General features: G+C 38.2%; 1 protein-coding gene across 3 annotated transcripts in view; it reads left to right on the top strand.

Moving 5' to 3' along the window:
- Positions 1-1594: 1594 nt before the first annotated feature.
- lpar1 (lysophosphatidic acid receptor 1) overlaps positions 1595-14255 on the top strand; it is a 133804-nt gene continuing 121143 nt past the window's right edge. The window contains exon 1 of one of the 3 annotated variants that reach the window (XM_028791973.2): positions 1595-1825. The gene's annotated coding sequence lies outside the window, so the exon portion shown is untranslated. Of the gene's footprint in view, positions 1826-2606; positions 2688-14255 lie in introns of those variants that run through there. The other 2 variants (XM_028791970.2, XM_051928314.1) reach the window with 2 other exon arrangements.

The raw sequence follows: 14255 nt of genomic DNA, 5'->3' as shown, positions 1-14255 counted from the left end.
AGGAATTTCCAGGCACTCTCAAGCCAAGAAAGAAACATTCCTTCCAGCATGCCCTTGGTCTCCTCCCAGTAGGCAGTGCCTGGCATGAAACCAACAGGAGATGCCTGGGGACATCCTCACTAGACGCCTAAACCATCCCAAAAGGTCTCTTCTTGGTTTGCAGCAGCAGCAGCAACAGCAGCAGCAACTGTACTCCAAATTCATCCTGAGATGCTGCATTCATTAACGTGTCACAAACTGGGATCCTAGTAAGGTTGTAAGCTTAAGTGAGGAGGTGGAATTTAAACATTAAATCAATTAAGAGAACGATAACTGCTCAGAGATACATTTTATTTGCAATTTAATTTTTAAAATTGATATTTTTATATGGCGGCACGGTGGCGCAGTGGTAGCGCTGCTGCCTCGCAGTTAGGAGACCCGGGTTCGCTTCCCCGGGTCCACCCTGCGTGGAGTTTGCATGTTCTCCCCGTGTCTGCGTGGGTTTTCCTCCGGGTGCTCTGGTTTCCTCCCAACAGTCCAAAGACATGCAGGTTAGGTGGATTAGTGATTCTAAATTGGCCCTAGTGTGTGCTTGGTGTGTGGGTGTGTTGTGTGTGTGTCCTGTGGTGGGTTGGCACCCTGCCCAGGATTGGTTCCCTGCCTTGTGCCCTGTGTTGGCTGGGATTGGCTCCAGCGGACCCCCGTGACCCTGTGTTCGGATTCAGCGGGTTGGAAAATGGATGGATGGATATTTTTATATATAACTCTTGGATTGAAACCCTACATTGTTCAGCATTCTGTTACAAACATGGAATTTATCACCACAACCATAAAATGTTATGTACAAAAAGAACCTGGAAAACTAAAGACGACTATGTAGATGACTTAATGTGTTATAACCTTGAAATAAACAAACATTCAATTCACCCTAAAGTTTACTTGTGCTTAATCTATGTGACCGCAATACAAAAGTAAAACTACAGCTACAGATTACTTTTATCCCAGTTTGCAGTTCCTCTGTACTACAAAGGCCCTACAGTTTTGTGAATAATTTTGTGTTTTAAATTACTTTTCCATTCATTTTTCCAGACAAACAGATCAGTCTTTATGGCAAAATTATGATTACTTCAATGTTCGTATTTCTCATTAGAAATGACTAAAGCTTAAAAAAATCACCAACTAACTGAATCTTAAAACAAGACTAATCAGGATGGGATGAGGGGACAGGTTTGTAGTTTATAAGTTTAAAAAGCTGTTGCCAATTTGGCAACCCCTACTGTACTGCTTGATAAATAAAAGAATGAAAAGGGTGACACCACTTTGTGTTCAGGGTTACTGGGATTATGCCAATACTTCACTTACCTCCATTTCGCAAGCCCCACAACTAGACATCAAATACCCCCCCTTGACTCTGTGACAAAATGAAACTTACTGACTACGTGTACTTTTTTCCGAAAGAGGGGAAAGTCTTTGCTTCTCTTTGTAATGTGTGGCAAGCAATGTGTTTGCAATTAGGTGCCGAGAGGAGACCCGGGGGTGTGTGCACGAAACGCAACTGAGCCCGTGACGTCACAGACAGGCCGCCGCTACTCCGGCACCCACAGGGGCACCGTTGAAAACTCCAGCTACATTGGCGCTCATAGAAAGCTTGTTCGTGGTGGCTAGGAAGAATGATCGAGCTAGTCATCGCTTGTGTTCAGTGGACGAATCAAACAAACAGCCACCTGGAAACATTTTAAAACATATATACAGTTTATATAAACATACATATATTTGTCTTGTGCACCACGAAAGATTTCTGGATTACGGCTTTCATCGGGATTTGGTAAACTGACCAGCTTGGCAGGTAAGCATACCCGATTTTTCTTCAGGGGCAACCGCTATAAGTAACATACTTTTTTATTCAAAAAAGAAGAATCTGAGATGTACGATTAAAGGTCTCACTAGGAAACAGTTTAGCAATCACTCATAGCTTTGAAAACGAAAAAATGTACGTTCAACACAAAAACCTATAACTGAGCAAATTAAAAGTTACACTCGTGGGCTAATGGCAATTAATTCAATATTTTAAAGAAGAAAACTTAATAGTTGAATTTAGGGAGTTTCAAGTTAGTATAATCGTTTTTTTAACAGTGATCCGAAGAGAAAATACACTTGGTTAGAATACATTTGCTAGTAACTGGAAATTCAGACGCGCTTCTCTCGGGTTCATAATGATAACAGTACAGAAATGCTTAGAATTTGCTTAGACGTTTAACTCGAATTGTTTGTGTAATCTTTCACTGTGGGCATTTTTAATGAGTAGAACCGTGCGATACGATGTAAAATTATTTACTCAAACTGTTCACAAGAGAGCAAACATCTCACACTCACTATACTCAATTTGCCGAAGGGTTCTTTAAAAACTTATTTAAATGGGTTTAGCGATTTTTAACACATACTTTTTTATGTTGTTAACCCCTGGTTATCAGCTCGCTGTTTATTCTAATGTTCAACAGTCTCGGTGTTGTATGGGTTTGAAGCGCATAACCGCTTCCCTTTTCTAAAACTTTTGAGCGAGCCTCATCAGTCTTAAATAAACGAGTACACAAAGGCGTCTGCTTACTTGAATTTGCGTCTCGATTTGTCGTGAAGCTTGTGGAGCTTCGGAATGACGGATGCACATTAGCACCTGCGATTGAGGGGTGGCATCTGTCTCTAATGGCGCCGTCAGTATAAATATATATACATAATGAGAGCAATTAAATGATTTGCTTGCGGAAAAAACTTTTTATCCGGGGTGTGATGAGCGTCCGCGAGTACGTGTGAATCACTTGATCGCACTCCCTTGTGGTTTTTCTGCGGATCTTGAACTCGCTGGATTTGCTTTGTGGACTTTTTTTGCAGTGCTTATGCAAGCTCCCTTTTTCTTCCTTGAATCACTTCTTCCAGAACAGCGTCTGTTTAGACAAGCTCGCCACCTCTGTCTTCAGTTCGTAATCTTTGAACCCTGTTAAAAGATAAACGAAGATACAGTCAACAGCGTTGTATATGTGCACGCACGATTATTGCTATTTTCTTTAAGCGAGCGTAAGGTTTAGCTTTAGATTCGACTGTCTAGAGTATAAGCGTCGTAAGAGTAATAATTAATCAGTATGTGGAACCGACGTGAGAGATAACATTTGGAAACCTTTAACCAGCAGCAGAAACAGCAGGACTCTTCTCATAATGTAACCCATCCAGTTCAATTCCTCTTTCTTATTTTTATTACTTGAGTTTGGTTTCAGTAATGATCAATCATTACTTTAAAAATGTTCACAGTTTGGTGTTTAAGATCTGCAGAAATTATAAAAAAAACTGTGAAAGTTTTTATTGTGATGTACACAATAATTTAATCAATTGTCTTTCACTTTGAGTGGAACAAAGTTTAATGCTTAACAACAGATTTACCAGCCAACCATTAAAGAACTAAACGGTGTATACCAAGTTTGAGGGTGACACTTCATGTCTTTGCTTAGTTTATCTGAGGCCTTTTTCATACAGGTGATCCTCTTTTCATGAGTATTCTTGAGTAAACAGAAAAGTCTTTAGATACTGTGTGTAAAGTCATGTCTTTCACTTGATTGATTTGCTTAATTTGGTTAAGTGAAAATGAAAATTAGAAGTCACAAGTTTGGCACCTTGGACCTATAGTACTCCTGCTTCATGGATCTAATATGATGGATTAGAATCTTAGCTATGCCTAGTTATTGTTCAACTGGAGTTAGCATATTCTCCCTTTTGTCTGCCATATTTTTAATCTGGGTGGTCTGGTTTTACTCCAACATGGCCAACAGTGTGCTGTTAGGTTAATTAGTCATTGTAAACTTGTGGTAGTGGAAGTGTGAGGGCACACCTTGATGGACTAGCGCCTGGGCTGGTTCCTGCCTTGCACCCAATGCTTCCGAAATAGGATCCAGCCTTGTATGGCCCTGAGTAGGGTTGAGCGAGTTTGAAAATGTTATATTTTTGGTAGGATGAGAAAATTAATGTTTTCTTTGTTTGGTTTTGTAAACATATTGTTTATTTTGTGGTAGTAAATCTAAAACATTTATTAGGCTTTGTGGAGACCCTTGTGTCTGTTCATGTGGAACTGATTTGCACTGATAACATCTGTTAAATAGACCGATAAAAAAAAACAAAAAAACTTCCACCCGTTGGATTAAGCTGGTCTGAAAATGCTGTTACGTATACAGGGATGGTGCCTTCATGAAGACCTAGAGCTCCAATTGGAAGTTATTTTTTAATTAGCCAAGGAGTTTTTCTTCATGATTGTCAGTAACTGGATTCCAGTTCTTTTTGTGAAGCTAAATTGGCAATCATGTATATGCCAAGACAAGTCTGTACATCTTAAATAACTGATTTTCTAAAAAAATGTTTTATTATTTCATCATAGATGGTGGCAAAAGTAAATGCAACTGTCATTGATATAAAAGAAAATAATCATGACTAGCTGCAGCACTTATGAAGGTTTTATTGATTCTGGCAATTAAAGTGTTGCTAATATGTAAGCATTATTCACCACCACTTGGAGGTCTCTTTACCATTACTAGGATAAAATGCTTTCATAGATGTAAATTCATTGTTTTGTTAGTGTTTTCTAAGCAGGGTTTTTTAGGCCTGCAGTGTTTATTAATGATGTTCAAGGGTTTGGCTTGTATCCATACTGTTCTTTTATGAATCTTTCTACAGATTCAGAATGTTCCTTCAAGAAAACTTAAGTTTTTTTTTTTTACAGAGTTTAGTTATTTATTGCATACTTACTCTATAATTTCTCATTGAAATTTCAATTTTATTAACTTTTAAATGCAGACTATAAAAAACAGGTATTAATGGCAAAGTATTAGTTGGTTCTTTGCAGGAAATCCTGCAGTTTGACATGTAGAACTTTGATTTCTAAGAAATGCTTGGTCAAAAATTTCCTGTGTTATTCCAATTTGTAGTTCCCTGTGACTCTCGATTGGAAAAAGTGAGTTTGACTGGAGGTCACATTTAACAAACACATAAAACATTTTTTTAGTTAAAATTTCAGAATGAACAAAATATCAGAGATAAGAATACCAATTGCAGTGGCATTTTAAATGAACACAAGAAGCAGAAGTAAGTCAACAAGTTTAATCAGGCAAGGATATGAATTGATGAGAGGAAATGTATGCAGACCACAGTGGAGAATCACTTTGCAATAATGCAGATTAACATCTTTTGTTTACTTTCATCTATCCATCTTCTGAACCTGCTTCTTCCATTACATGGTTGAGGTGAGGTGAAAACCTGAACAGTAGTATTGGCAAAAAAAGCAGAAAAAATTCTGAGCTTGAATCTAGAACATCGCTGCACATGGCAACTTATACACCCTTATTCTCTCACAGAGAACCTGTTTAAAGTCACCGATCAACTCAACGTACACCAAAGAATAAGAATATCCATCCATCCATCCATTTTCCAACCCGCTGAATCCGAACACAGGGTCACGGGGGTCTGCTGGAGCCAATCCCAGCCAACACAGGGCACAAGGCAGGAACCAATCCCGGGCAGGGTGCCAACCCACCGCAGGACACACACAAACACATCCACACACCAAGCACACACTAGGGCCAATTTAGAATCACCAATCCACCTAACCGCATGTCTTTGGACTGTGGGAGGAAACCGGAGCGCCCGGAGGAAAACCCACGCAGACACGGGGAGAACATGCAAACTCCACGCAGGGAGGACCCGGGAAGCGAACCCGGGTCCCCAGGTCTCCCAACTGCGAGGCAGCAGCGCTACCCACTGCGCCACCGTGCCGCCCAGAATAAGAATATCCCCTACAAAATAATTGTATTATGAATGGAATATGTGTACAAATGTGTGCCTTATGGCTTCTATCCCCTACCCTAATTCTAACCTAAAATATGAGCTTGTTTTGCCCGAGCTATAAAGCAGCATTACCAATTAATTAATTAATTCATTCATTTTTAGGTCAAAGTAATGTGACTGACCACACTGGACAGTTTAAAATTTGTAGTTAATGTTTTAATTAGTGTACCTTACCTGCATGCAAAATTGTTATATTGAGAGAAAATTTTGCTCATTTAATTGATTGGAAGCAATTCATTTCAGAAGCCTTTTCTTTATAGGAATCACCTTTGGACACTTTTTATAACTTAATGTATCCTATCCTCGTTAAACTATATAATGTTCCCTTTTGACCGCATTTGCAATACTGTGTATAGTCCTGTTCAATGTTATGAAAAAAAAATCTTGTCACATTAGAGAAAGTCCAGAGAATAGCTGCCACATTCATTTTGGGAATTAGCTATCAGGAGACTCTACAAAACATAATCCTTTCAGTCTACGTAAACACAGACTAAGAGGAGACATGATAGAAGTTTGTAGAAGTTTACAAGAAGAAGGTTGACACTGAGATTTTTGTTTCTGTATATCTGATTTAAGCAAAGCTCAGGAGTCCAAGTAGAACTGAAAACATAATTAAATTCAGCTGCCCAGCACTACTTCTTCAATGTAAAGGACTGGTATGCATGGAATCAGTTTATAGGCCGTACATATGCAGCTTCTCAGATAATTAACATGCTGATGAAACCCTGCAATCCAAATAGCCAATGATACAGAAAGTTGATGAGAACTTATATATTATACCACCCTGTGCTCTGTAATAATGTTAACTTTATACAGTTTTTTTTACTGTGTTTTTGGCACCCATGCCTGTGGACTGAAAAACAGCATGAACACTAAATGTGAACACACTAAGTTTTTAAAGTCTGATGAATATTCTCAATTTTGAATATATCCTAATCTATATATCACTGCTGCATTAGCATTAAAGATTCACATTAGCATTACATTTTAACTAAAGTGTTCCTCATTATGAAACATTACCATATTTGCAAACATAATAACATGGGTGCATATTCATTGTTGAATCAGCCATCCTTTTTTCTGTACTTGTCTCCTTCTGTACAGAGTTTCATTGACTACCGCGTGTAGGCCTAATTGAGCAGTCAAAGCATATCAGGTAGGTGAAACTAAACTGAACCACAGTATCAGATGACAGTGGTTATCAACTAATAGAGCGATAGCCAATAGCTCAAGTCAGCTGGATTTCGCCTCATTTAGCTTGAGCAATAAAAAATTAAAATGAAATGTTCATTGTATTGCAGTTGGTTAGTGTTTTATGATAGTTGGCACTACAAATTACAGTCAGTGGATTTCAAATTTCATAGACTCGTGTTTTGTAATTTAAGTAAAACCTGTTTATAAGCGTTAGATGGTAGGCGATTTAATGGAATATTAATGGTGGACGGTAATTTAAACAACTTTTATAACAGATGGACCTAAATTAGATATATTGTGGGTACAGAAACTATTCAATGCAAATTTAATAAAGAGCTGCAAAATGTTGCGCCAAATGAATGTTGAGTGCATGTTTTCCTGTTACCGCCATCGCGTGCGTTGCCTTGGTTCTTTTGATTCCAAATCTCTTTGCACGTGGCAGCTAATGGTATGTTTGTTATCCAAAACCTGCAAAAGCTAATGCTCAAATTCAAGTATTTCACAGTTTAAAGAATTATTTAATGAAATTAGAAAAAAAAACTACCTAATTAGCAATAGTATTGCTGGCTGATAATTATTTCAAAGACCATGGGAAACGGCAGATGACCGGTGACTTAACACCGTGAAGCGTTGAGTGCACAATGTCATTACCCAAATTCTATGGACAGTTGTGTTGCCCTGTGGATAAGTCGACCCTGTTTTTTTGAATGAATTTTAAGGCATAAATACGCGACTTATACGCGAGTATAAACGGTAAGTCCAATTTTGATAGTAGTGAGTACAATGCAGGAACCAAACCCTTTTGAAAAACCAGCACATCCAGAGCATATTTCTGGATATACGCACACAAATGTACAAATTAATATTGTGCACAAGAAAAACATGCAAACTCCATGTAAACAATAGCTTAACTCATTTCCCAGGCTAACTGAACGTACACCTTTCAGGATAGCTGTTTCAATATGTGTAAGAGAAATATATATATTTCTTAGGTCTGAGCCACAAACTGATTACTTGGGTGGTTACCTACCGAGCAACGCTTGTGGTTGGTCAGTCGGCAAACATCTGCCATGTCCTCTCAGTTACGAGAAGCAGATCATAGATGTGTAATACAGTATCTGCCAAGTACTACAAATACACGCCCTTATTGTGGGTCTTCAGGTGACTGCACTTTTGCATCCCTTTATATGGTTTAAACCTTGGATGTCAGTACGTGAGACGAAGCCTCAAGACATTGCACCACAGCAGCTGGTTCACTTATTTAACAGGATGAAGATTGAAGTATTATTAGATCTGCATTGCAATCTGATTATCTGGGTGGTTACCTACCATGTAATACTTGTGGTTGGTCAGCCAGTCGCTAAGCAACCATCACATCCTTTCAGTTGCGAGAAGCAGATCATAGATATGTGATAAAGTATCTGCCAATAAGGAGATGCAAAAGTGTGACCTGACAAGCTCCAATAAGGGTGAAACACATGTCGTGTACTCTTTGTATTATTTGGCAGATACTGTATTATATAGCAGAATATATATTGTGAGACAAAAGAGGCACAACAGAGATAAAGTGCTGGGGTACTAGATTATGATTCCTGCATAATTGTTGACAAAACAGCAATAATATACGTGGAATAACATCTTCTCAGGCATGAGTCTCAGACTGAAGAGATATGGTGGTTCTTTTAAGGCAGCCCTAAGAAAGAGGTGGTTTCAAGCAGCTAGAACCATAAGTGATGTGACTGCTCCTCATGCCATCAGTCTTCAGGTCTGAAGGCAAAATGAAAGGAGAGGCATTAGGTGACAGTGCCAACCCTTGGCTTGGGATGGAATTACCAACGGACAAGCCCTGAAGTTGTCTCACAGTCATGCAGGTGTGACTGTATATATTATATATATGTACAGTATGTATACAGTATGTAGTGTTTTTAATTTTGCCATACAAAGGAGTTTTGTTATACATATCTAGCTTTCACCAGATATTGCACCCAACAGTGATATTAACCCAGTAAAACTATGCTTCGTTATAAAAAGTAAATGCTAGAATTATTTAACTGTAACAGGCAACAGGAGATTAGAAGATCCAACAAAAAGTAAAAGTTCAAATCATTTCCATTGTTTACTGCCCAGTTTCATTTATGGTTTGCAGTTTGGTAATATTATTGCAGCAGACATTAAAGAATGTTTGTCTTGTTTTAAAAAAGAATTCTGGAACTGCTTTCTTTGTTAGTAACATTTCAGACTCCCAGTGGGCTGTACAAGTCAGTTACACATTTGAACGGAGCTGGGTTATTTCAGGTGGCAGAGACTGAAACCAGATCAAGGACATGCAACGTAATAAAAATTAAGGTATTTTAGGGCTGCTCAGTGCCGTAGTTGTGGTTTGAAATGAATATAGGGTTTTTCATGTTAGAAAAGCTTAATTTATCAAAACAGGATATTGAGTGAGTAAAAGGTGAAGTGGAATTAAAATGTTCTGCTGATGTCTTTTGCTGCCCATTCATGTGTCATACTTATTTTGTGTTCTTTATGTAGGCAAGGTTAATAAAATGAGGAGGAGGCCCATGGAAGCAGTAGATGAAGTTGTTAGCTTAACTAAAAGCCACCCAGCCTGGCATCCAGAAAAGGTGAAGCCCAGCAACTTACTGACTCACCTCTCATAGTATTTGCTAACTGTTATGCTCTATTCATGATTCTTCTTAGGATGGTATTCATCACAGAAGGGTAATCTATACCCCATTCATCCATTTTCTAACAGATCTATCCAGTTTTTAATGGGGGAGAATGATTCTTTTAAGGAAGTAATTAGGCCAAATGTAGCCTAAGTCCTGCCACATTTGCTGGAGGCACGAACCAACTCTGAAAGGAAGAAACAGCCAATCACAGGGCATACACTGACATACAACCATACTCACTTATATTAGGCTAGTTTAGAGTAGCCAATAAACCTAAAAAGCATGTCCATGGGAGACCAGAGGGCAACCCATAAACAAATGGGGAAAATATGCAATCTCCACACAGTTTTTGGTATGGGATTCACACCCAAATGAGTGGATCTATGGGGCAACAGCGTTAACCACTGCATAGTCATGCTATCCCAATTATGTATATTAAACTAATTTATAAATGTAGACACATAATATAGTATAGTGGTCACCTGTTTAGTGCCGCTGCCTTATAGAACCTGTGTCATGTACTCCATTATATGTGAATTTCCCATTGGGATTAATAAAGTATCTATCTATCTATCTATCTATCTATCTATCTATCTATCTATCTATCTATCTATCTATCTATCTATCTATCTATCTATCTATCTATCTATCTATCTATCTATCTATCTATCTATCTATCTATCTATCTATCTATCTATCTATCTATCTATCTATAAGCTCACTGGGAGCCTATCCTAGCAGTACAGGGGAGAAAGTGTACAAAGAAGGAGCTGACTCTCATTGTGATACCAGTACAATGAGTAATAGCAGACAAAATGATTTTAATTCAATACCTTTATTGTAATCCAATCAAATCTCTTATCTATAATTTACATAATTCTATAGTAGTTCTGTTTTGCTGTATTGGTGAGTAAAGGTTTGGCATAGTTTAAGAATTGTAGGTCTTAAATTCAGAAACATGCTGAAATAAGTTATCCCCTTCTTTGGTTGAGTTATCCAAATATTCGAATGAGCAAGACATTTGATCTAAGAGAGTTTGCCTATGTTATAATTGTTGATGCCAGGTTTGGTGGTTCCAGTGATCAGAAACATTTTCCCCCATGAGAATTTCATGCATTACTGTCTTTAGAGTTTATGGAGAATGGCGTGCTAAACGAAAAACATTCAATGAGTGGAAGTTCTTTGGGTGAAAGGACCTCATTAATGAGAAAGGTCAGAGGTGAGTCGACAGGCTTGATCATGTTAACAGGAAGGTTGTAAATAATCAAATAACAGCTTTTTACAACAGTGTTGTGCAGAAGGGTATGTTGAAACACACAACATATTGGACATTGGAGCGGATGAGCTATGTATAATAGCAGACGGCCACACTGGGTGTGTGTTCGCCACCACTGGATGACTGAAGAATGGGAAAATGTAATGTGGTCTGGCGAATTGTAATTCTTATGCAACATGCATTATTAAATGTGCATAAGCATTGCTGCTGACCACAGTCATCCTTTTATTGGCATTTTATAAAACAATGACTATAGATAACATTACAAAGCAGGCATCATCTGAAGCCAGTTCCACAAATACAATGGTCTTTTTGGTTTACTCCAGTGGCTTGCACAGTGTCCACATCTGAATACCGTACGTAAAGCATCTTTGAAATGGGATGGAACAGGCAGTTTGCCATGTGAATGTGAGGGAAGTGTGGGATACTGTCAAGTCAGTATGGAGCAAAATCCCAAAGGAATACTCACAACACCATGTTGAATTACTTGTCCCAGAAATGTTAGACTGTTTTGGAGGCAAAAGCAGGTTTTACCTTCTGATAGGTTTGTGTGTCTAATAAACCTGTGTGGGTATTTATTTATACATATTATATTATATTAGTAATCTGTACTGAAGAATCTGAGCAGCCCCTTGAGTCTGTTTGATAAGAACGGTGTTATGAAACATGTTTTAACTTTAATCATGATTAAGATGTATGTCATTCTGAAATTAGACACAAATACCAATACTTTTGAATGTATTGCATTTGACAAAAACATGCAGCTGTGTACTTTACAAAACTGTGTCATATTTCACAAGAAAATTGTGTGTCCATGTAAATGTCTGCTTCTTGGGCATATCTTATTGAAATGTCATGTCATTTAATTTTCTGATCCACTTAAACCAGACCAGGGTCGCACAAGGCAGGAACAAACCTTGGGCAGGGCAGTAGTCCATCGCAGGTCTTATTGAAATGTGATGTATGTATTATCCTCATGGTAACAAAGTAAATAATGATATAAAAATAACAAATAACAATTATAAAGCTTATCTGTTTAGCTGGTATTTAATTTATGCAGGTCGTGCATATCATACAGCCTTTTCTGAAAGATTATAATGTATGTTCCAAAAACATATTGGACAGTTTATTCTATGATGCCTATGGCCTTGGTTCATTACCAGTGGTGTAGATACTGTGATCAGGCCCCGGAGACGTCATATTTTCTGAAAATTTATTACTTTTTTTATTTTCTAGCAGGCTTGGTATTTACTTCAAAAAGAAAAAAATCCACAGCTATTTATATGTATGTAGATTTTAATGAATTCAAATTTGTTTTATAGTTTAGTGATCGGAGTAGAACCCAATAATCCACAATAGTCACATACTGTATGACTGAAATTAAGAGCATTTGTATTACAAGCATTTTAAATTTAGCAAAATTTGAACATAACTGGTAACTGACTTACATAACATACGAATATAAAATCTGTGCCTCCACAGACAGGCAAGGTCTCACTCTTTTGCTGTTGTGTTCACTGTGTAATTTACTGTATGTCACATTTTGCATTGGTTTTTCATAATGGATTAATCGTACTTAAAGTCTTCAGCTTTTGTGGCATGAAAAGTGCCAGTTTAGGAAATATGTGAGGCAGTAAACTTTATTTTGCACGCAAGTGGATATCACACTCTACCTTTCCATCCATCCTTCCATCCTTTCATCCATTGGATCCTCTCTAGCAAGTTGTGGGCTTCGGTGAACTGGATATATACATTTGTGTTCATAATTAAATTTCTATACTCTTGTCTCTTGAATACAAGTGAAATTTAGAGTCTAGTAGCATTGTTATTTACTGTTAAAATATCACATCATGAAGAAATGTACTTTATCCTGGCAGTCCATGACAGGTCTCAAACTAGCTCAAATAGGGATAATTTAAGGTCACTAACTGACCTAACATGTATGTGGAAATGTGCAAACACCGTCTGTACTTTGAGTGGGCCAGAAATTGAACCCAAGTCCCTGACACTAAAAACTGCACCGTGGTGCTGTCCTAAATACAAAAGATTAATTTCTCTAATTAACTTTTCCTTGATTATTTTGATTGCTGATGTATATATTTCTTCTCATTTACTTAAAACATTTTAAAGGTGACGTGTGGGCAAAATGGGTATTGTTGCTCTCTCACAGATCAAGCGTTTGTGTGGTATCTGCACATTCTCCTGTGTCTGTGGAAGTTTTCTACTGTTTAATCCAGTTTTCCTCCCACAGTCTCCTCATGCAGGTGTGGTTACTTGGAAATTCTAAATATTTAAATGTAAAACATGTTCTAGTACAAAACAGGCAACTGTCTGGAATTTAGCAACATTCAATTCAGTATTATTTTGGAGAAACTACGTGGACAGGATTAGAGAGCTTTGTTGGGCTGAATGGCCTGTTCTCGTCAAAATTTTTAAAATACTGTGTATATAAAAAGAAGCATATGTTAGTGTCTCCCGTAAATGATAATATCTTTGTGTTTAGACTTGTGTACAAACTGCGTGTAACAAGTGAGCATGATCTGTTAAGAATATTGCCCATAGTGATGTGCAGTTTAAGCTGAATGACGAGTCGGTGCTACCTATGATCTCCTTTGACTCTGCATTGGATTAGACAGGTTTGAAAATGTACATGTGTTATGTTATCTGTTAAAAATACACTTCAGTCGGAAAAGTATATACTGTACTAGCTGCCGCATAATCACGCCGCTTTTTTAATGATTTTTAAACACAGGGAAAAAAATGAACATTTGAAAAATCCATAATTTAATAAACCACCAAGAAAAGTAACATTGCAACAATGCACGCTACGAACCAACATACAATCATCGTTCAGTACGCACTGCCTGTTCATGTGCCCGCCCCCAACTCCTCACCTGAGTCGCTTTCGTCTGTGTACAGTCCACATGCACCTGTGAGTCACGTTGACTGTTCATTTTCCAAACACTGCCTCAGTCGCTTTTGTCTCTGCTACAGTCCACATGCACCTCTGAGCCACGTTGTCTTTTCATTGTTCTTTGCGGTTCCGGCTGCTTTGCTATATATAATCCACCAAGTCACCCGACCATGGTAGTAGTGAGGGAGGGTGTGTACAAAGGGCAGGGACGTAATCAGTGCGAGCGTATGACCCGCACTTACTGGGAATTCCTCATTCGTGGGGAACAATTGCAAGCCCCGGTCCCCATCACGAATGGGGTTCAACGGCTTACCCATGCCTGTCGGTGCTGGGTAGACACACG

Source organism: Erpetoichthys calabaricus, chromosome 5, assembly GCF_900747795.2.
Source record: "Erpetoichthys calabaricus chromosome 5, fErpCal1.3, whole genome shotgun sequence".
In the NCBI taxonomy this organism is placed as follows: Eukaryota; Metazoa; Chordata; class Cladistia; order Polypteriformes; family Polypteridae; genus Erpetoichthys; species Erpetoichthys calabaricus.
This window is presented reverse-complemented; position numbering and strand designations above follow the sequence as displayed.